Source organism: Sturnus vulgaris, chromosome Z (assembly GCF_052056855.1).
Source record: "Sturnus vulgaris isolate bStuVul1 chromosome Z, bStuVul1.hap1, whole genome shotgun sequence".
Taxonomy (NCBI): Eukaryota; Metazoa; Chordata; class Aves; order Passeriformes; family Sturnidae; genus Sturnus; species Sturnus vulgaris.
In genome coordinates, this window is record NC_142283.1 from 28395645 (window position 1) to 28419685 (window position 24041).

The 24041-nt window shown below is 37.3% G+C and overlaps 1 long non-coding RNA gene across 16 annotated transcripts in view; it reads left to right on the forward strand.

The window, feature by feature from the left end:
* LOC148219759 (uncharacterized) overlaps positions 1-24041 on the forward strand; it is a 165639-nt gene that overhangs the window by 47585 nt on the left and 94013 nt on the right. The window lies entirely within an intron of this gene.

Sequence of the window (24041 nt, forward strand, 5' to 3'; positions counted from 1 at the left end):
GCCTCAACAGCTCAGAGCAGCAGAGGAATGTCAAAATGAGCACATTTCACACACAGATGTGTGACCATTATAGTCTGTAAGAAGATGCATGGGGTGGAGGGAAGAGGCAGGATGCTGGGAAGGCTAACAGTTAGCAGTAGGTACATGGCCCTACTGACCACATTTAATCAACCCTTCTGTAAACAATTCAACATTTTCATTGTTCTCTAAAAACTAATAAAGAGAAACAAGCACTTTTCATTCATCTTGAAGTAATTTTCTGTCAGGTTTGAGCCCCTTGTGGCTTACAGCTTGTGCATTGCTAGCTGTATGATACAACAACTATTTAAATTTATTTTACAAACTCTGGCCATTCACATGTCAGTTAGTGCTCACCAAGCCGGCATCTGAAATTGTGCAGTTAATGAGTTTTACAACATTTCTATCAAGAGAAACTGTTTAGCATAACTGACTCTTAAGGAGTTATTATACCTCTAAAAATCCATTTTAAGGGGCATTATTTAAATAAAATAGAAAAACGGTTCACTGCCTTTTAAAGGGGCTACAAAAAAAGTCCATCAGATCCAGTGCAGTAATCCTCAGCTTAAAGCACTCTTGAGAGCACTTCTGGGAATTATCAGCATAATGAAATGTTTTGTGAAATGTCCAGATAGATTCCTCTACTCAACAATTTTACTGCACTATATTTATTTTCCCTCTAGTTTTTAAAAAAGTGAATTTTTTTTGAGGTGATGATTCTACACTGTGTAGATTAACTGAATGCATTTTTGTCAAGGCTGTAGTATAGGTGAGGGGTTCAGTCTGTGTACAATCTATATACATTTGCACAGCAAAGAAAAAAAAGAATCAAGCCCTTTACATTATTCTGAACTCTAGAAGAGTTAAATCACAATGAGGCTTATGCTTATTTGCATTTCTCTTCTAGCACATTTTCCATATACATAATAACTTTCTTATACAATGGCACCTATAAAATGCTATATTGAAAATAATTCTTGAATTGCTCATAAGAGCCGTAAAAATGAAATTTGTTCTGAACTGCTCTGAAAAGGAGCAATTGATGAATTTTAACTTAATAGATATCTTTTAACTGTGGCAACTAATGATCCAAAACTGCTAATATCTGGATTCCACAGTGGTAGAAACACTGCAGTATTAACGTGTGTCAATCTCAGTATCTTAAACCACCTAAGGTAGTAGACCCCAAGTTTATTATGTAAATTAGTCACCATTCCTGCCTAAAATGAGCACTGGTAACAGAAAAATAAGATTACAGTACAATACAGAAGGCACAGTATGAAAGTGTATGTATACAATATACACACAGATAGTGGCAACATATATGCAAGGTTATTTAGGTTGTAGGACCCAGTAGTAGGACAACAAAAACAGTAAAGGGTCTTAAGGGGAAGTTGTATGAGGAGCAGGTGAGGTCAATGTGTATGTTCAGCCTGGAGAAGAGGAGACTGAGTGGAGACCTCATCTCAGTCTACAACTTCTTTTTCGGGGGATGAGGAGGGGCAGACACTGATTTTTCTCTATGACGACCTGGGGCAGGACCCAGGGAATGGCCTGAAGCCATCTCAGAGAAGATTTAAGTTCACCTTCACCTTCACCTAGAAGGTGGTTAGGCACTGGAACAGGGTCCCCAGGGAAGTGATCACAGCACCAAGCCTGACAGAGTTCAAGCAGTCTCACAAAGTTCAAGAAGGACAATCCTCTTGGGCACATGGTGTGATGCTTGGGGATGGTCCTGTGTAGGGCCCGAAGCTGGACTTGATGATCCTGATAGTCCCTTGCAACTAGATATATTCTGTGATTGTGGGATCAGTTGTATCTAGTTCCACTAAAAGCCTCAGTATTATGTGTCAGCCAAAAAAATTTTCACTTGATTCTTCAGAGCTTTTACACTCATTCTAAGATAGAGAGATTAACACCATTACCCCTTGAGATTTTTTGATAGATGCTCTGTAACTTTCATGCCCAAGACACTTGGACAATAACTTGTCATCTTGGTGCTGTCTTGGAGCAAAGGTATAACTGACTGTTCCTAAAGGTATAAGATTTCCATAATCACTGCAGGCAGTACTACAACAGTAGTGCCAAAGAAGCTGCCTCTCAGAATCTACCAAGACAGAAACACATGCAGGATGGCTTCCAGACTGGCAAATCTATGATTGATCAACTATACTAAGTGAGATAATGGACACTTTCCTAGCAGCTGAGCTACAGCTCAGTTTTGCGAGATGTCAAACTTTTGGGCACTGTCTGTACATATTAAGTTTTAAGCAGTCACTGGCAGGGCTGGCTAAAGCAGCAGGCTCTTTTATGACTGAAATATTTACTGAAGTGGTGACATGCTCCTTAGCACTCTACTTAATGTCTTGGCATAGCATAGCACATAAAGCAGGGGAAAAAGAAGAAGTTTTAAAAATATGCTCAAATTTATGTTAGAATCAGTGGAAAACTTAATTACACTTAAATAATGTATGAGTGGTTGTGCTATTGAAAGGTAGGGGGAGATGAAAGCCGTCAGATTTCCAGATACTAAAAATTTTGGATTTTGGTGAAACTTGAAAGCACCCATCGTACAAAAAAAAAAAAAGTATATCGAGGTCTAGAGAGAAAACCAAGGAGGAACAGACCAGAAAGGTATTCTGTAAAACTGAACACACAGGCAAAGCAACTGAAGGAACAAAGGAGTGAGCTGAACTTAATTCTAGTGGCACTTTACAATTGTATACATTCACACTTAATTGTTGGCTTTCTGCATAGTCAACCAGTAGATGCTGCAGCAGGAGCACTAAAGGTCTGCTGGAAAGAGGCAGAAACAGGCCATTAGGATATTCTACATAGTCCTCCCATATTTATAGGATATGATTTCTCTTTACAAACCCCACCTCTTTCTGTTTCTTGGCCTGAAAAGAGTTTTGACAGGAAATTCAGAGCTGCATCCTCAATCAAGGGCAGAAGCAGGAGGCCTAAAATGAAAAAATAATGTGTAAGACCTCTTCTTCTGTGTGCTGAGGAGATGCAAAAGAGGTAAACACTTAAGTGGAAGGTAGGATAGGAGGCGGCTTGTCTGCAGTCATGTATTTTAACACAGTTAATTACTGTCATGTATTTCCCATGAGTTTAACTGGTATGGCAGCAGGATTTCTTTTTCATCTGATTATTTATACATAATGTTGACTAAAATGGAAGAAAATATTTTTTGACCATGCACAGAGATTTTTGTTCGGAAGGTTTTTCTCTTTTGGGGAAACATCTATGTAAAACAACAACAACAAAAAGAAAAATTAACGTGAGTTTTAGGTATGAAAGATTTATTTGTGACAAATGAAAAGTCTGTAACTGATTTTTTCTGTGGCCAAAGACTTGATGATTGCTCCACTGAGCAATTTTTCATTTGTTCATACTTCAACTTTTTCCACAGGAGTTCTTTCATTTTTCTCTTTTCTAAAAGGACTGGTTTATCTCCTGCAAATGACATGCACATGTAATTTACAAGAGACTGTAATATGTCTTGGAGATACACAGCCTTGAAAGGGTCTAAGCTGGGGTGCAGACAATCTCTGATTATTCCTTCCTGCAGGCCTGTGGGGGGTAAAGTCCCTATCAATGAGCTGTGGGTGGGAAGCACCTTGTTCATTAATTATTTTATTGAGAACTAGCTTGGCTATCCTTCAGCCCATACTGAAGTCTACTGAAGCTTGGACATCTCAAAGATCTAAAATATGAGAGAATATTATTATTTTAATCCTGTACCTATATGACCAGCCAGTCTTCTGGTCCATATTACTCTGCATTGCTGGACTATCTGCTTTCTGTCCTATTCCCAGAAAAAGACTTCCATTATAAAGAGGCATGGTCAGTCAGGGAGCATGGTCAGTGGAAAGCTGTGTAAGTATGCTCTGCCTCTCTAGGGAAATTGTTGTCCTTGTTAAGCCTTTTCTCCTTCAGAGAAGACTTGTGAATGTTTTGTAGCACTGTGACTGAATTAAAAGAATAATGTTAATGACAAGTGAAATTACTGAGACACAATAATTTAGGTTTAGGTAGACAAGTCTTCAAATTATAATTTAAAAACATTAAATATTGTAGAGAAATAACTCAAAACCTGAACACATGCAACATCAAAGCTGATACTGCATAGTGAAGAATTCACAGTTTCTGTTCCTAAGCTGGTGACAATATAAATGCCAAATTCCCTCACATTTAAGTGGAGCTATGTATCAGGATAATGAGATGTAAGTCCACATCAGTGTGGTAGCATAACTAATAATATCAACAAGCTTTGTTTTAAATACTTCTGACATTTGATAAGAAGACGTAAAACATGATGCGAAAAAAGTGGAAAAATTGCATAAAAATAAATCAAACATTTTCTTTTAGTCTTCTATATAATGTCAGGTGACTTCGGCTGGATTTCCTTGACTTTTGGGACACAGTGACACAGTTATTTGCCATGAGTCCAAAATTTCATTCACAGACTTTTAACACAGGCTCTCCAGCCTGTGAAATTGAGTCTGGTTGATAAAATCATCTCTGTAAGAGCTGGACATACAGCCTAGCTCTATTACTCCCACAGAAGCTTATAAAAATTAAGACATTATAGCAAGATTAATTTTTGTTGCCTTTTTTTTACCCTGGCTTCCAAGAAACAGAGCTCTCTTTTGGTCACAGAAAGGTTATGCACATGTCCACATAAGTTTGAACTCATCAGCTAATTGCAGCTGATTTTCTAAGGAAGAGATTGTGAGCATGGCAGCCGAGCAAGAAACTGCTCTGTATCTCACAATGGTCAGGTATATTCAAATGACACATGTGGCAGGTTCTTTCCCATCCCACTGACTTATTAATATCAATGTCAATTGCCAGGTGTTCTCCCATTCGTTTCTGAATAATTTCTGGATCAGTCATTTTGCCTATGATCCCTTCAGTTTCTATTCCTCTTTCAGCCAAATCAAGCACAACTCAACAAAAAGACTAGTTTCAGCCTTATGCTATCAGTTGCAGTAAAATGAAAGATTAAGTTTGAATTCACAAAAAATCTTGCTACTTCATAGGCATAGTAATCTGATTATTTTTAAAAGAATGGTATAAAATGATATCTAACCCTCCACACTTCTGTAACCAATTGCAACAACCACAGATGGCAGAAATAATGTGTGGTCACCACCTAATAAAAGAACGTTAATGAACACGACCTACCACAGCAGGCTATTGGAACCTGTTGAAACCATCTATAAAAATACCCAAAACAAAGCACATTGGATTCTACATTACAGAAGGAAGAGGTAGGTGAGTAGAAGAAAAAAGAAGAAGAAGAAGAAGAAGAAGAAGAAGAAGAAGAAGAAGAAGAAGAAGGAGAAGAAAAAGAAGAAGAAATAGAAGCAGCAGCATTGGAGTTTACCTTGAGAACCTGGAAGCTGACTGAGTATGCTGGAACTTGGGAAAAAATTAACACCTCAGTTGACACAAAATGTGCAGACATACCGATTGAAAGAAATGTTAGGGAAACTTCTCTGAGATGCAAAAGTGTGCCTAGCACAAACCCTCCTCTGCCATCAACTGCTTTTAGGTCAGACAGAAGCCCTAGCTAGCAATCACTTGAGCAACAAATAATAACTTTAAAGTCCTGGAATGCTAGTGCTTGACGTTTCAGGAGTAACTTTTATTTATCATTCTGTATGTCACAGGCCTACCTCAGATGATAGTGTTAGCTGTTCTATACAGATGAATTGCAAAAATAAAAGTCTCGCACTTCAAACAAATATTTTTGTATTGTGAAATCCACAATATCTTAAAAGTAAAAATCTTCTTAAACAGAAGACTGTGGACACTTGGCATTGCTCCCATCTTATAGTCAGTTAAAGCCTATAATCACACTCACATTTGCCATTGCTCATTGACAAGTTCTATTCTCTGGGACCTAATCTAAAGCTGTAAAGGTATCTATTCCTGTGCTCCTGAAGACAGTATGATGACAACAGTGTCAACAGGAAGTGCAAGGGAATCTACCGCTCACTGTCCATTCTCAGTTACAGAAGTTCACGCTAAACAGTCAGATGAACTGAACACAGAGATGATCACACAGAGGCTAGCACATATTGACTTCAGTGGTTTTGGATCAATTCCTTCTGCTGTGTCAGTGAAAATATGAAACTGGATAATTTTGTAGCCTCCTAATGACCTATGATCTTTAGTGTTCCAAGACAGGAGAAAGAAAAGGAGAGTAGAAAGATTTACTGCAAATTGCTTGTTTTTTCTTCACTCTAATAAGTCCTTGCAGTACTTTATGTTCATTGGCACTAGAGAAGTTGGTTTAACATTAAACAGTTCCTTTTGAAGTTTTTGGTTGAGGGTGAAACTTGTATTTACAAGATTCACCTGTGGCCTACTAACATGGGAACCGAGTCTATGTGTTAGAGCTTGAGCAACAGGTCAAATTCAGATTTCAAAATTTCATAGGTAGGTGCTTCGTAGAGGTAACATAAAATGTCAGGAAAACTCCAAGAACCAGACAAAATCAAATAGTGATTTGTTCTGTCAAAACAATTGTAAGTTACAATTGTAAATAACAATTGAAAAGTCCAACCTGTAGTATGTTTCCTTTTTGTGTAATCCCATTTGAAAGGCCAGAAATTAGGCCTTTCAAAAATAGGGAAAAAAATGCCCCTTTAAATGGTAATACATAGATCTGTGACATAGGGCTCTCTTAAAAGTGATTGCACAGTTGTCTTGGATGTATATTCCAGCTATATATTGAACTACTCACAGCTTCAAGGTATGCTACAAATTTATCACATCATGTGGTTCTGTGATGCTGTATGTACTCCTAATGCAAGTTGTTCTTAATGATTTTGCAAAGAAATAGGACTAACTTCCATAAACATCTTGATATTTTCCCCAAATATTGTAGTGCTGCCCATGTATAAAGTGTGCATCCATTGCCCGACTTATTTTACATTTATTTTATTAAAATGATACAAGTGCTTTATGTAGACTCTTAAATAAATATATTCTGGGTTTACACTAATTTATAAACTTGGTTGATATATTCAATTTTGCTAGATTTTTATAAATGTGCTCTTATTAAGCTTATTAAAATGATAATTTAAAAATTGCAGTTGCACCAGTGTATCTATTGCTCAAATTAAGGCAGAGCAGAAGATAGTATACATCTAACAAGTTAAGTTGTGATTTTAAAATCACAACTGGCTTTCTAATTGCCTCTCTGTTAGATGCTAGATACTGTTAGATATTGTTTACCACAGAATAGGTCCATTCAGGGTGTAAAAGGGGAGTCTGTGGCTTTCTCAAAGTCCTGAGCAATAATTCGCATACAAACTCAGAAAATGGAACTGATAATATGTCAATGATTACAATACAAAGAAGTTAAATATTACAGCTAATTTTCTCACTGAAATCTAATCCAGGGATTAGCAACAATGGGAAATCTGTGTTATTTGCATTTAATTTGTACCTTCACACTATTATCTCCCATGTTTTAGTTTCAGGAAATGTGGTTCAGGCTATTATAACCACATTTCATGCAGCAGTTGCACTGTTCTTTGAGCTCTATGCTAGGAAATGACTTACAGAAAAAATAAAGCCAGCATACTTTATTTTAATTATACTAGAGCTGTGTCTAAGTACAAAAAAATAGTACAGCATATATTTAATATGGAGCATGGATTAACAGTTTTATGAGACATAAAATCTATTTATATCATTTTCTATTTACAAATCAGTTATATATCTTTCAACAAAACAAATGCGTATAGTGTAAAAATGAATAAGGAGAACATCAAACTAGCAATCATGTAAGCAGTAAATAATATCTTAATTGGCCTGGACTGCTGGAGCTTGATTTTTTTGGAACTAGGTTTTATTTATTGATCTATATGGCATATTTATCTTTCCAGTGATTTGTACAAGTCTATACCCTTTCCTCAATATTAGATCCATGTATGGCTTTATACTGCAAGTCCCGTTTGGGGAAATAGCCAAGTAAGAGAAGAATCGTTGCTTCTGGAAAAGCCGTTCATTTAAAAACTTTCACTGAAGCAAGGATAACTTCACAGTTCTTACACTTTGTCTTCTGATAAAAAAGAAGGGGGCAGAAGGAGAGGGATGAAATGCTGCTATTATGCAGTTGCCACCCAATGAATGCTTCAGCAGTCCTCTACTCTTTGCTGGTTTGGCAGTGACAAGAAAATAAGGAAGGATCCCATGTGCACTGGGAAATGTCTTTTAAATGGTCTTGCCTATGTTCCTTTTACCAGCGAAATTAGCAGGCAGAAATGGATATGGTGGGCTTTATACATGGTCTGCAATCTCTGGATTTAGTTCTTCCAGGAGGGTTTGTGCAGATTTGTTCTTAACACCCACACTGTACTTCAAGCCACATGGCACTTCACCCCACGCTTTGCACACTACCATGCAGCTGAGAACTGGCAAATTCAATCTTCCTCCACCAAGGCGTCTGCTGGGAAATTCTCCTCCTTGCTGAAACATAGGTATCTGCTGCTAAGTCAGTATACTAGAGGAACAGGGAAATTTATCAATGACTCTCCTCTTATAAAAATGTAGTTGAAAATGTCACCGTGGAGATACTGCTCAGTTGCTTTGCTTAGGATTGTAAAAGACTGGTCCTTAAAACTGCTTCTTCTGTTGATGGTAAAAAAAAAGTTTACAAACAGCACCGTTGCACTTGCCCATCTTCTGCTTTTATGAAAGTGATGCTGTAAACACAGAAAAGATTGTGATCTGATAGCTGCCATTGCTCTAGTATAACCTTAGCTGCCTGGAAATGAGCTAATTAAATTTTTTGGTGTGTCTTTTAGAGAATACATTTGCATTTGACATAATTAGTGGTAGGCAGATCCATCTATATCCAGGGGGAATCTCAAGACAACTGCTTTGCTGACTATTAGTGCCTAATTTCTGAATGTCAAATCCTGCACATCTTAATTTCTAGAGAATAAGCTCAATTGAACTTGCTCCCCAGTTATGCAAAAACTGTTCAGATAAAACCAAGTGGACACGAATGTAATGAATGTGGTTATTAAATTGTTTCAATTGAAAGAACCCTATTCTTATACCATCATAATGGGAACAATTTATCCCCACTGATCAGCCTGTCTCTTTTTTCTGAGCTCTCTTTGATCTTGAAGCATATTGCAGTGGTGTGTCCTATTGAAAAGCAAAACTGGGGCAATTTTAATGCTTTTGTACCTTACCAGTGCTCTATTTTTTCGTTGTTTAAAAATAGCTGTTAATTATAAGTGCAGTTTAAATGTCTCAAGTGACCCAGAAATGCAGGTTGGAATGAGACAGATTGTGTGTCTCGTATAAAACAGATGTACTTTCACAGAGCATCCTGAATTCAGCCCTGAATATCTAACCTTCTTTAAGGTTATTTTAGTCAGGTATTGAGCTTGTCTAGCTTTTAGATATAAAATCCCACACATTTTTAACAATGAAGACAAAACTTCATCTATATTTACCTCAAGAATAAAAAGCCTCTTTTTCTCTGTGGGCTTGTTTTGCTGCTGGTGGTTGATGAGATGAGGGCATTTCCCTTAGACTCCAGAGACTCAGGAGACCATATAACTTATTTCATCTCTATCTCTTCTGCCTCTTAATGTAATAAACCTCATGCCCTTAAAGAGCATTTAGTGGTAACAAACTTTCAGAAGATCATCTTATTTTGACTGGATTAAGCAATGCACAGGTACCAGCCATATCTTGCACATATAAAATTTCAAGCTTCAGTGTTTTGAGTGGCTCAAAGTTGTTTTTTATTTTCCCTTCTGCCAATAATTGCTTTTAATTCCTGTCTGTGATGGGGTTCATCAAGAGAAGTCTGAAAAGTAGGGTGCAAATAAATTAAGGCAGGACAATGATTTACTGGAGGGCCTGAACAAATCAATTATTTGTATGTCTATTTATTGATATGTTGTTAGACAGCAATTTACAGACGTTTAAATTCATTGACAAGACTTGGTTTCAACTTTCTGATTAGAATAGGCTGTCAAGTGCATTGAGTTTGCTGAGCTCTCCCATTTCCCTGGAGATCAGTGGTACACATTTCAAAGACATCAGCACTTCATGAAACTGAATGGGTTAATGGTGAAGGGAGCCAAGGATCAACCAAGCTTGGATTGTACATTGAGACCTCAGTCATTAGGAGAGACTGACATCCAGCTAAGGGCTGAACTGCAGGAATAATTAGTCTGTGAGCGTGAAAGAATCTACTTGCTCTGGAGATGAGCAGCAAACCTGATCCACAAGAACATTTTAAACTTTTTCTCTCTTTTTGGCTAATAAGAATTATATACATTTTTTTCTTCATATCATCTAAGAATAAGGTCAGAAAAATAATCAAAGAGAGAGGAGATTATAATCCCTCAGGACATCCAATTTTTTTGGCTAATAAAAACCTTTTCTTAAAAGACCCAGAATTTTATGGCTCATGTTCAAACATCCTCAAATGTCAGATATACACATGATGAATAGAGAAAAATCCTCATCTGATTGTGAGAACAAGTATACAATTTTGTTTCTCATTCTCTGGGAAATAATTTTCAATTCAATAATTAGAAAACTTCTCCTGAATCTCAGAGGATGTTAAAAAATATAATATACTGCAATACTGTGAGTTCAACTTCAAGAGAAGCCACAGACCCCACTCTTTTCTAACATCAGTTCCTAAAAGACCTCATTGATTATATCTGCCCTTGCAAGCTTTCTATAACTTTGGTTATGGAAACAAGAGTGCTTCCTCTAACTATTCCCACTTTTAACACTTAATGCTATCACAATGGAAAACAACAGATTTGATAGTAGCTGAAATGATAGCACATCTCTACTGGAAATAAGAAAACTGACATTTGGAAAAAGTGTTTATCAGCTATCTTTCCACATTTAGAGGAAAATATTTTGGTGCATAAAGGATTCTCAAGGCAGAGATGTCAGGAGAAAATATGCTATTAAAACTCCATGGGCTTTGTTTTGGCTTCTAAATTTTCACATTGTTATTTTGTGTATCACAAGCCTCAGTTTAAACACCTGCATGAGTTAACCACCCCTTTGAAAAACAGTGCAAACTCAGACTCAAGCATATACTTAGAACTGAGTGCCATCCTGATGTGGGATGGATACACTCTTAAAAGCTCCCCAGCAGTGAGAATCTTAATTTGTCTTTAGGTGAAACTATTTATACTGGACTCAATATCTTCTCAAATGAGTTAGACAGGGACAAATATACTGCTAAAATTGTGCTTAGTTCAAGAAAGCTTTATTTCAAGGTGATTTGGGCCAACATTAATTTTTGTGCTTTAATTTTAAATTTCCATTCTCTAATGGGTGTCAGTGACAATGTTACTATACTAAAGTCAAAGCAGTTTAATATACGAAGTGACGACTGTTATGTGGCACTTCCTAGCCCTCCCCAGCCTTCCCCTCCCCCACGGCCCCACCTCTGCACACACACAAAGGATAGGCAATCAGCTTAGGAAAGGTCTTCATGTTCTGCTTTTCATAGAAATTGGCAAACCAGAAAATTTCTGTCTCTGAAACGAAAGAATAACCTTATAGAAGTAGAATGGGTCACAACACGAGAGGAGAAATCGTGGAGCAACAACTCTCTAAGGAGGCAGAAGTCACAAAGAAACTTTTCTGAAATCCACAGAAAAGACTGTACATGTGATCTAAATAGTAAATAGATAACAAAAGACATCAGAATGAAAGGTTAACTGTCAGCAGTGATAGAAAATCTTGCTTCTTTCCATCTATTTTCAGGCCCAAACTGGTCTCCATTGAACCGCTGAGCTGGTTTTATGGACTAATAGTTCTATTCAGATTTGGATAAGTTAATGCAAATATACTGAGTTTTTGTGTTGGCAACATCAGTTAGACTTTTTAAAGTTTGATAAAAAATTTTTCAGTAAATTCCTATTTGTCAGGTAAAAAATCCACAGTGCAATTATACTTGCTGGGAATAGAACTGTTATGTTTTCTCCCCTTAGTTCAGACATAAACCAGAGCAGCTGTATGTTGCACATCAGACAGAACACATACATCCATATAAAGACTTTCTAATATTCAGTCTTTGCATTTGCTGCAATAAACTGCAATGAGTGAACCTAAAATATCCCTCAGTTTCAGAGAGGGAGCCAACGATTTAAACATTTGTGATCCCTCCAATGAAGCCATCTTTCCATTCAGGATTAATAAAGCTTTTGCTGTCATTTGACTCATTTCAGACACTATGTGACTGAGGGCCTTTGGAGGAGGTCCGGAGGAACGGACCAAGAACAAGGTCAGGGAAATATGATCCATGAAGAAACCCCAAAGAGAGGTTGATCAACCTCTAGAAATGAAGACTGTCGACAGATATGATTGCAAAATTTCCCTGCTGAAAATTCTGCTGCCAAAGAGCAGATTGATTTGTCCCCCCTAAACAGAAAAATTTGTAATAAAATTACTTAAGCTTTGAGCTGCAGGAAGGTGCAATCAGGCTGGATGCTGCAGTTTTTTGGGGGGAGTGGTTATGGGAAGAAACTATTACTAAAACATGGCGAGGTGTTAAAGGCAGCTTAAACAGAAATAGCTTGGGAATGCATTTGAAGTGTTTACAAACCCTTTGAATTTTTCTTCTAACTAGTCTTTACATTTCTCTTCCCAGTAACTCATTGCATTTCTTCCTACTCTAAGATTTCCAAATAAAGGTTTATTGTCTTCCACAAAACTGCATTTATCAGTGTGCTGCTCCTTTCGTCTTCTTCCCCTTCCCTTGTGCTCTTTGTTGCAGCTACCCATGCAGATCTAATCAATAAACCAAAATAAGTTGAAAAAGTAAAATGTAAGGAGATAAATGTGATTTTTGGTGGATCAAGAGCCTATCTCTTTATCTGTGTTTATGAGTCTCTCATAATTAGCAATTTTTTGGTTTACATTTTATGCTGAACCCAAATTTGATGATCCTAAAACTGATGCCAGTGTTTCAGCTGAACTTATATTCATCTGAGTTTTGTAGTTGTAACTGCTTTATGCTATATTTTCCTAATGAGATGACTATTTTGCATTCATTTTTTGCCCCCAAGTTCCTTGGCATGCAGTGATGAGAAGCTTGAAGCCAATTTCATGCTTATGTTATGGTAATTCTAAAACTGTTTCATGTAAACTGAATAAACTCTCCTTATGAGAGGTACAGAAATAGGATCGTTTGCAGACAGTGTTCTAAAGGGCAAGATTCTTTTGTCTGTAATTCCTACTCTTTGCTTTCTTTGTCATTCTTTGCCTCTTAGTCTGTAGCTCAATGAACTTCACTCTTGGTGATAGACATGCTTCAATAAAAAGCAAAGAAAATATTCTGAGTAAGGGTTTGCATGGTAGATAAAGCTTTTTTTTTTTTCAAGGAGGAGGTCTTTCAATACAAGTTGTAGACGTTGGATTTCAGACGGGGTAGGCTGCCCATCACCAAGATGTTGCAGAAACAGGAGGGAAAACCACCTCTCCATTGGCCCTGGAAAGAATGAACACATATTACACACATTGGTTGGTTGGTTTAGGTTGTTTGTTTGTTTGGCTTGTTTTTTTAAAATCTAGACACACAGCTGAGACACTGGTGGTAGTAACTCACATCCATGGAAATTTAGGGAGCTGTAGCTGGAGAAAATACCTTTTAGGAGAAATCAAGTCAATGATTACGTGTTATAGTACTGGGTGGAGACCTAGTCAATGAATTTGTAACATGCTCTAATACTGGACCATATCGAACAACTGGACATTGATTAAAAATATTTAGTTACATGCCTATTTAAAAATTCTTATATGAAGTGGACTTATCATATACCACATAGTCCCATTTCCCAGGGCTTATGCTTTGTGCTCCCACTCATTGAATCCCATGGCTGCTGCCAGCACTGGTACCCAGTTCAGCGCTGTCATCCACAGATTTATCAGGTGCTATTTGTCATCACAAAGAGAGCTGTAGGCAGAACTGCCAAGAGGATGTTGCTTATTACATCTTTTTCTGTATTGGCTCTATTTGAGAGCAGAAGTACAGAAAAAAAACTTCAATAAGCTGCATAATTCTTCTGTAAATAATATGCTATTCAAAATAGCCAGGAAATTTTTGTTGCCCAGATTTTGTGCCATGCTACCCTTTGAGACAAACTGGTGTAAAGCTCAGGATATTTTCTTAGGTTCTACATCCACACTAATCACTGAGGAGTAGGGAAGAAGACATTCTTTCTGAATTTCTGTGATTTCTGGCCCTTTACTCCAAATCCATTAATACATAGGGATTTAGCAGGATTGGACCTGCTGGTAGCCAATTAATTGACTGACTCTGTAGCTGGTGATAAGGAAAATGATTTTACTACAATTCAAGCACTTCATTACATCCTGCCCCAAGACAACATTATATATATTTTCAAAATTTCAAGATGGAAAACATGCTTTCAGTCAAAAGATAAAAGCTTTGTGCACAGAAAATTGCAATACAGTCCTTTATATTTTTATATAAACTGAAGTTAGAAGACAGCTTTCTTCTGTCACAATTCCTTGCTGCCACAAGAGAAAACTTATTTGGTGGCAGGAAAAGGAGTCCATTCTCAGAGGTCAGTTTAATTAATACATCATTGTAAATTAACTTAGTTGATTTAGCTATGTGTGTTAACTGTGAATTTTATCAATAAAGCATATGTGTAAAGATGCAAGACACAGTCCTGTTTCTAAAACATCAGAGAAAATGTGAGAGAGTGAATTTGTTTCAGTTTGATTTGCTGACTTGTAGAGAAACTTTGAACCGATCATGTAACTCTTCTGCACCTGACTTTTTGTTCTTTAAAATTATTATAATTATAGTCCAGAATATCTTGTAAAGGGGTTCAGACAGAGATAAAAAACAAAAGCAAAGTGATTCTTGTTCGAAAGAACCACTTGAAGTTGGATTACTGAACACCCATAAGATATAAATGAGCATTTTTGTACTTCTAATCATAGCTAATTGCAACAAGGCTGTGATGAAAGTAACGGGAAGTTTAGGAAGATTTGATGTGTCAGTGTGAGAGGAGACTGAAAAGATCAAATAGATTACAGGGAAAATGGAATTAAAACTTGATCTTTCTCTCCCTGGAGTCAATGGCAAAATTCTCATTGACTTAATGAGGCACAAATATTCAGATGCAGACGATGACCAAACAATATAAACATATATACATGAACAAATGGTTTGGAGTCAGTCAATTCCTTAAGGTAAAGAAGTGTCATATCAGTGAAACTGCAATGGAGGCTCCTTAGAGCAAACAGAGAAATTCCTGTCCTTATGCAAAACTTCTGACATTTTGGCACTGTACAGAAATGAACAGATTAAAAAAGGCAGAAAAATTTTAAAGATATCTACAACAACATATAAAAACAATTCCCAAAAGCTAAGACAAGTGGCATATTATAAGACATAGCTGAAACCTAGAACTGTGTAGAAATTAAGCCTAGAATTCTGTAGAAACTATGCCCAAAGTAAATTTCTTATTTTGAGATTTTATGCAGCTTTGGCTATCTTGCCACTATCAAGGCCTGAGAAGACAATTTCACTTACCTTCTCACACATCCATCATCAGACAGTGTTCCTCTTTTCTGTCCTTTTTAGACAGCTTATGTGTGGAGGTCAGTGGGCCAGCTGAGGAAGAGTCTATTTTACTCTCCTGGAGGGAATGTCCTTAAGTGCTTACCTCTATTTTTATGGTGAGGAAAATTCCTCCCCGCATGCTTCTCTGCTCTCTACAAGTTCCTTGTACCCTACTCTGTCCCTGAGCCTTCAGCCAATTTGCCTGTGGCTCTACCCGGCCCCCTGCTTTCCCTATATAAACCCTGCTTCCTCAGACCTTTTGGAGCTGATTTTAACCGTGGTGCTTTTTGTGGCTGAAGCTCAATAAACTTCTCTGTGGAACACCAGACAAGGTTCCTGTCTCTCTCTTCAGTGTTGCCCGAAGTGCATTCGTGCACAGTTGTGCAGAAGAGCTGAAATCACTTGCCCAGGAGTGCAGATGTGCCTGTGCTACCAGGATGTCCTTTTCAGGATGCTTCCCTGGGAAGGTCGTAGCACTTCAAACCACCAGTGTCCCTCCGCATTAGTTATGTATAATGGATTTATTCCAATTGTTGAGCACAGGAGGTATGGCAGATATCAGTGTTAAACGTGTAATAAAAGGAGTTACTTGCTATTTAATTGTTTCCTATGCTTCACTGTTTGGCTCCTACATAAACCTTTCATTTTTAGTCTCTTGGAAGCTGTTGGTTTGTGTTGGTGTCATGGGAACCTGGATCTTACATGTGGAACTACTTGAAGCATGTGAGATTGCCACACAGCCAGGTATTTCCATACAACCACTGTTACAACCACAGGGATAATAACATCTGAATCTGACACTTCAATCAGAGTATAGGGAAACAGATGTGTCCTCCAAAACATTATATTATTGTCTTTGGATTTTTCCCTTTTCCAATTGCTCAAAAACTGTAAAATATTTTTCCTAAGTATTTATCATAAAGAAATTTTTTCCCATGCAATTTGTATGTTGAAGGGTTTAAAAAAAAGTCTTGTTTGCATGACACATAAAAAGGTGGTAATAATGCTTTGGGATTATATTTTTTAAAATGTTTCTCTGAAGGTTTTCAAATTCTTTGTGTGGGAGGAGAAAAGAAGAATAGTTAAACTAACAGTTAAATGGAAACTACTCAAGCATTTGAATTTTAAAGCATATATCTTTACCACAAAACCATGGAACTCTTTGTCACAAAGTATAATGTCAAAGGTGTAGCAGAAAACAGATAGGAATTTGATAAAATTTGTTGGGAATCAGTTTGATAATTGAAGGTTCAAATATGCAGGTCTCAGAGCTGCCCAGATGATTCTGGAGTTTGCATCCTGTGTGCATGTGGGTGAAAGATATCCCTCCTTGCCCCTCTAGACTCTTCATTAGAGACTGACAGCTCTTGGGAAAGAAATAGCACAGTGCTTGAGTCAGTATGGTCCTTCTGAATCACTTACGCTGTGCTGTCTTAAAATCCTTTGAAACCTGAATATTGCACAGGTGCAAGGATGTCTAGGGGGAGAGCAAGTGTCGGGAAGTAATGATATGCTGAGGAATTTGGAAGAGGCAGAAATCAATATTCACTTAAAGAGTGTGTGGTACCTCAGGTGAAGAAATAAGCTAGAAATAAGAGAAGGGGCTTTAAATAACTTGTTCACTGATTTCGAACAAGGTGTCTCCTTCCCACTTCTCTCTCCTCACTAACAACTTACAGAAACAGACAAACTTTACAAGATAGGGGATCAAATACACAAGGGAAAAAAGGTGAAGTCTCTCTGAATAAAGCATCACATGGAGAATTTTACAGATGAAATACAGCTGAAGAGACACAATTATTTTTTAGCTGGATATAAAGGCCAGCATGCTTTAAGGGAGCTCATCCAGTCCTTGGAAGTATAAGACAGAAGTAAGGGCAACATTTTTCAGAAAGCTCTGTACAGCTGCCAGAACATTAGACCTGTGTGCAATCAGAAAGTAGAGATGGAAAATAACTTCACAGAACTGTCTCATTTTAATTAGCCTTATATTAACTAATGCTTATAGTCAGGAGGCTTTGACAAGTATAAGCAAATCACTGTCTCTCAATCAGGAGTTTAGGAAGAGTGTTATCTTAGGTCTTCCTAAATATGCTGACATAAACACCTGAGCATCCAAGAAAACATGCCTTGAAAGTGAAGGCAGTGCTTAGCAGTGAGTCTAATATTTGGAATGCTAAATAATTTGTTTTATGGAGCTCTGTTTATGAACGAAAAGAAAAAAAGACCAAAAATTACCTAGAAATAATAGGACATGGTAGGCACGAGGGGACTGATTTTGCATTGTTTGTGAAACCAGCTTCACTGAAACCATGTGAATATGTTGAAGATTGCAAGTCTGGGTCTGCAAGAATATTTGAGAAATAGTGTGAAATTCAGATATAAATGGTCCTCAGTGCAATTCTCAGGCCAAAAAATGATGGGAAAAAAAAGAATAATTTTTTGTAATGGTACCAGAGCTATTTTCTAGTTTAAAATTCAAACCCTGATCTGTCATGAATATATCAGCTGGCCCACACAAACCTTCTCAACTTCTCCTTAGTCCAGTTTCTAACCATCAGACCTGGCAAAGTCTTGCATGCTTCATTAGGGAAAATGTATGGATTGAAACCTGACCCACCCAGAGGGAGGTAATTAGAGTTCTCTGAATGTTTTCCATGTTCATAAAAGGGAAAAATCTCTTCAAAACTGGGGGAAGAAAAGATAACTTAAAAAAGGTAATCCATGTTATTTGCGAATGAACAGGTAGTGAAACAAGAAGTCATCACTCATCAGAACACTTGTGTCATTTCTCTCAATTAAAATGTAGTTTGATTGAAACACAGGCTCATACTCTGATGCACCCTGCAGCTGCACTGGTTTTACAAAGCTGCAAGTCACCTGAGTTAGCCTGGGATCAAAGCTGGCCCCCTGACTTTTGCTTTTCTTTATCAATGAAAATGAGTTGTCTCCAACTTAGACTTAAACATTATAAGATTTGATAAATGAGTTTTAACCTGAGGTCTCTTGCTAATTGAGATTTTGGAAACTCATTGTTTCAGATAAAACAGACATCTTCTGGCGATATTTGGGGACTAAGACTCATTCCAGGAAATATTAATTAATTTAGTGCCTAACGACTTAGCATAATAGAAGCCGACTCAGACCCCAATGAAGATTCTTTTTTAAAAACAGTATAATTCTTTAGAAATTCTTCATGCCATTCAAATGCTGTTATTGCTCAGAAACACTTCTGTTTAGGAGCACTGTATTACACAAGAGCTGCTATGTACGAGCTCTATCCATGGCAGGATCCTACTGCATCTCCATTCTTACCCAATAGTAAATGGGAGAGTGAAGAATTCCCTTTCTTCACTGGGGAATAAACAACTCAAATTAGCCTGAACACATACATGGTTGTGATTTAGTGATTGTTGCACTTGAAGTTCACAGGAAAATCTACTTGGTGATAATTTGTTCATACACTTAGATCTTCAGCTTTTGGCATTCTGAAATTGAAGATCAAAATATCTTGAAGCTGTATGCATTTAAAAATTTAAAAGATTTAAAAATTAAAAGTGCATTTTGTAACATCCTTGCCTTTTTATTGCATATTTCCCTAGTTACTTTCACTAAGTATTAAGTGAATTAACAGATTTAAATTAACAGAGAAGGAGCTAAATGGTTTTAGTGAGATAGTAATTTAAACAAAAGTGTCACAGCTAGAAATCAGAAAAAATTACTTTCTTTTATTCCTTCTTAGGAAGTTTTAATTCCTTTTGGCCATTGCAATTTAAGCCAAAGCAGAACTTCTTAAAACAATACAAAGCAGAGCAAACACAAATTTTTTAAAGCAATACTCTTTCAAAGACAATATCCATTAGTTCTCTCTATGAAGAATCCTCCACTTCAGAGATCTTTCTTGTTTTTTCACAGAATAGTTGAACTTATTTCCAAGTGACCCGTAACTTTGTTAAGGATATGAAGGTAATTGGATAATGCATTTGCCATTTAATAAATTTAGGAATGTACTTTAGCAGTGTAAGTGTAGCTTACTCAGCACTTCCCTCCCCAGCTTAATAACCTTTTCACTTTCAATAAAAGCACAGAAGCCCTGGTTTCATATTATACTACAACAGACTTCTTGCAATTGATTTGAAAACATGAGCAGGAGAGACTGTTGCCGGAAGGGATGAGTACAACCAGCCCTGGTCTCACTCCCCTGCAAAGGCAGGAATGGCAAGCAATCAATGAATATGATTTACTGAGCCAGACTTGCCCTCAAATTGCTGGCCAGATGAAACACATATAGAAGCCTGCCCATTGGAGAGACTGGCATGGACATTATTTAATGCCAGAGATTTTTTTGGGAATGGGACCAAAAACACCTTCTGTGGGAGGAAATAGCTTGTTACACAGAAAAAGTGAGAGAGAATTGTGCTGTGAAGGTGAGGATGTGGCTGGCTAGGAGAAGAAGATTTGTGTCCAATATATGGAAAGGAAAAGAGCTGCTGGAGTAGGAGGTATCAATAAGCCAGCACAGATAAGGAGAAAGCAAAGCCTCTGTGGAAGGCAAACAGTTCATGATTGAAAAGAGCAGTCTTGCCAAGAATAATAATTTACAGTTAATTAAAGAAAGAGGGCTAACATAAAGATGGGAAAAACTACAAAAGGCTCAAAGCAGACTTAAAAATCCCCATTAACCTTATGATTCAGCATATTACAGTTGACAGTAAACAGGAAAAAGAAAGACAGACATTACATAATTAAGTTCCAGATTATCTACTGTTTAGTAAGTGTTATCAGTCAAATTTTTATATAAACTTGGGCAGTAGAAGTTGCTTTCACGCCAGAATTATATGACAAATTCAGTGTTTGAAACTGCCACTTATCTAGAAAAGTTGCTGAATACTACTGGTACCATGGACCAGTATTCATGGAATCAGCAAAGGACTTTAAAACCCTCACATTTTTGCATAAAGATTCCAAAAGAGACAAAAGTATTACAGTAAGAAAAATCTTGCATAAAAATGTGTTTTTCAGGACGATATTAAAACACTGTGAGGAAGCTTCTAATACTGTACCTGATCTGTAGATGAAACTGGTAACGTGAATCCCTGGAGCTCCATCTCAAATATTTAAAATTGCATGAATTGGTAGTAGGAAAAAAGATGTTTTCATCAAAACAATTTCAAATATTGCAGAAATGTCAGGAAGTAACCTAGAGAGTTCAGTATATCTCTATGCCATATAATAGCTGCTTTACAGTAAAAAAAATGTAGCGATTGGCATAAAACATGGTACTTCTCTCCACCCCTCTATGACTGCTCAGTGGCAAAATCCTTTTGCATCCGGAAAGTCTCCCAGAAGAAATAAATGTTATTATGCAGTATTCCCTTAGGATGGTAACAAACAGAACTCTTCTCCTTTCTAGGAGGAGACTTGTTTTTCATGAAAAATACTAGGAGAATGAGCATCTTTACAGTATTTTAACAGGAAATAATGACAGAGACAATTTCTCTTAAAATTTCAATGTACCACAGAGTAACAAAAATCTGCAAGGTTTGTGCAGCTGAATATATACATACATACATACATTTTTTAAACACAACTTTTGGCATGGAAAGTAGACTATTAGTAAATGGATCCTTGTTCCCTCACATTCCGATTTCATTGGTGCTTACAGGAAGATTTAATTATTTTATCTCTGGAGGATGGGGATAAAACCATTTTCTGACACACACATCATTTTTTTTGGTGACATCTTAAGGAAATATATGGAAGAAAATGTGAGAGTATGAGCATGTCCGTGTCTTACCTAACAACTCCCAAACCCAAATGTAATTGATAGTTTCCTATTAAAATGATATACTAAAACTGCTTATTTTTTGTGTGTGTTGCAGAGAGAAGGTTTGCTTGCATTTAATGCTTATGGTGTATACATGCTTGAGTTGCTTCACAGCCCTTTTGCCTATTCACTAGGGTGATAGCTAGAGGCAATCAAATGGTGGCCAGTACTACAACACTCCTCTGAACAAGGTTTCACGGAAATTACATCTGTTGTGCATACAACCCATCTTTCAAGAACTAAAAGAGGTGTTACTAACATTTCACTTCCTCATGCAGATCTCAAGATTCCTTAAATTCCGTATGCATTCCATCACAAATAGCACAATTTTCTTTGTGAAGACACATAGCTTGATCTGGGTGTTAAGAACATCTTGCAATTCATGCATCTGGACCGGATAAGACATTTCTTCATCTCTAGGGCTTAAATAAATATTGTTCTAGGGGAGATTCATCTGAAGCAGCAATTAAGAAAATTGAATCTGCTGAAGGCAAACGTATTTCTTATTTCTTGACTACAGTGTTAGTAAGTGAGGTGTGAGATTTTCACTTTAATGACATGGTATTTGCAAGTAACTCAAAGCAAAATATTTGTGCTATGTTCTGCTCATCTTACTCACTCCATTAGTCCTACCACCTTCAAGGAGGCTAGTACTGTGTGTCTAGAGAAAGTGAGATTTTGATCTTTATTCTCTTTTAGTTCCTGCAGTTTGGGATCGTATGATGATAGACTGGAGAGATATGTATTCTGTAAGTTTAAGTGGCATTGACTTTCTCTAGTTCTAACTGCTGTTATCTTCAAGTTGGTGATGAAGTCTTGTACAGCAGCAGCTTTGTATCTAGAGTTGAGGCTGGTGTTCTGTTCCCAAAATGTAAGGACATTCAAGAAGTCCCATTTTCCATCCTGCTTTGTGTTTACCTTGTTACCTTCCTGAAGACAAATCTTGACTGCCTCATTTTCTGCAGGGTTGTGGTAAGGTGATATTATGGCAATATTAAGGGGTTTGCAAGCTAAACTAGACACCACTGGTGCAAGTGAAATTAGAAAAAAATCTCCATTTAAATAAGCAGGAAGGAAATGGTTTAATACATACGCAGTCTGGTACTGACAGAGAAATGCGTGCTTATAAATGTAATGAGATCAGTGGCCACGCAGTCATTGCCACTGCTAAAAAGCACCCGATACCACTGCAACCTTGTGTAGTAGAAGGCCAGCGTTGTGGAGACTGAACGCACTTCTGAGGAGGGAGTTCTTGTCTCAGAAAGGCTACAGCCTTCTTATTAAATAATAATTTAAGAAAGATTTTAACCCCTGTGGGTTTCTACACCATTTCGACATAAGTTGTCAAAGATATCTTTTATAAGGCGCTTTCCAATATTAATCTACTTAGTCAATATCTTACACTTCTGCATATGTATGTGATGGTTTCTAAATTCAGCTTTAAATATGTATAAAATTTATTCTGACTTTCCTATCACAGTGCTCCTCTCTTCAATTTTCAGCAGAATGATTGCAATGGGTGACTATTGCTAGGGCACACTGAGATAAGAGCAACTGCTGCTGAGCCTTTCAGTTGCAAGTGCCTCTAAGCCAGAGCTGTACCGAGCAGCAGCTAGGATGGGCCAAGGCAGCTGACTCAAGCAACAAAACTTGAAAGGTCATTATAATAAATGAATTCAGACCTTGAGTGGGCTGACAGTGCTGGATTTACAAATCCCTTTTAAAGCACACAGCACTGATTCTGTACTTTAATTAGCCACCTGGCTGATTTACAGCTTCCAAAAGTAGACATTGTAGCATGCAGACATGCTGAACAGCACCTCTGCAAGAGCCACTCAGGCTGGTAAACCACTTCAGGTTTCCAGGTTGTCTGTTTGTTCAGCCTACAGCATTTGGTGGCTTCTGGTAATGAATTTTTGTTTGTTTTATAAAGAGTTTCATTCAAGGCTTTAAAGACCCTTGGTAGCACTTAAGTGAGCACAACTCACAATGCAAAATGTAAGTTAGAGCAGTAAATGGTCAGGGTGTGCCAACAACCTGTAAGTTTGGAGGTTACAAAACTCCAAGGTGATATATCAGTTAGTTCACATTAGTAAATAATTCTGCAAATCTAATTTGAATGCTGCATACTGAAATATTAATGTGCTTTTGGATCTGATGAACTCACAAAAGATTATGCCAACATTGTGTTGGCAGTGACAGTATATAAAATCATACTGTGATTTTCCCATACACATCTGGGGCCAAGAAAAGAAGAGAAGCAAGAAGAGAAGCAAGAAGAGAATTGAGAATGAAGAAGGGAAGAAAAGAAGAAGAGAAGAAAAGAGAAGAAATGGAGAGAAGAAAAGAAGAAGAAAAAGAGGAGAAGAAAAGGAGAAAAGAAGAAAAACCAGCTGCCTTGTATTTTTAACAGGAACGGACTGTACTAAAAGTCTAGAGCCACATGAATTATCTTTCTCCTCTGATTCCTTAGGAACTTTATTAATACCCCTTTCCTTTGCTCCTTGAGCTGGCTGAGAATATGCACTCTAAGCAGAATACAGACCCTAACTCCTGCCCCTATTAGGG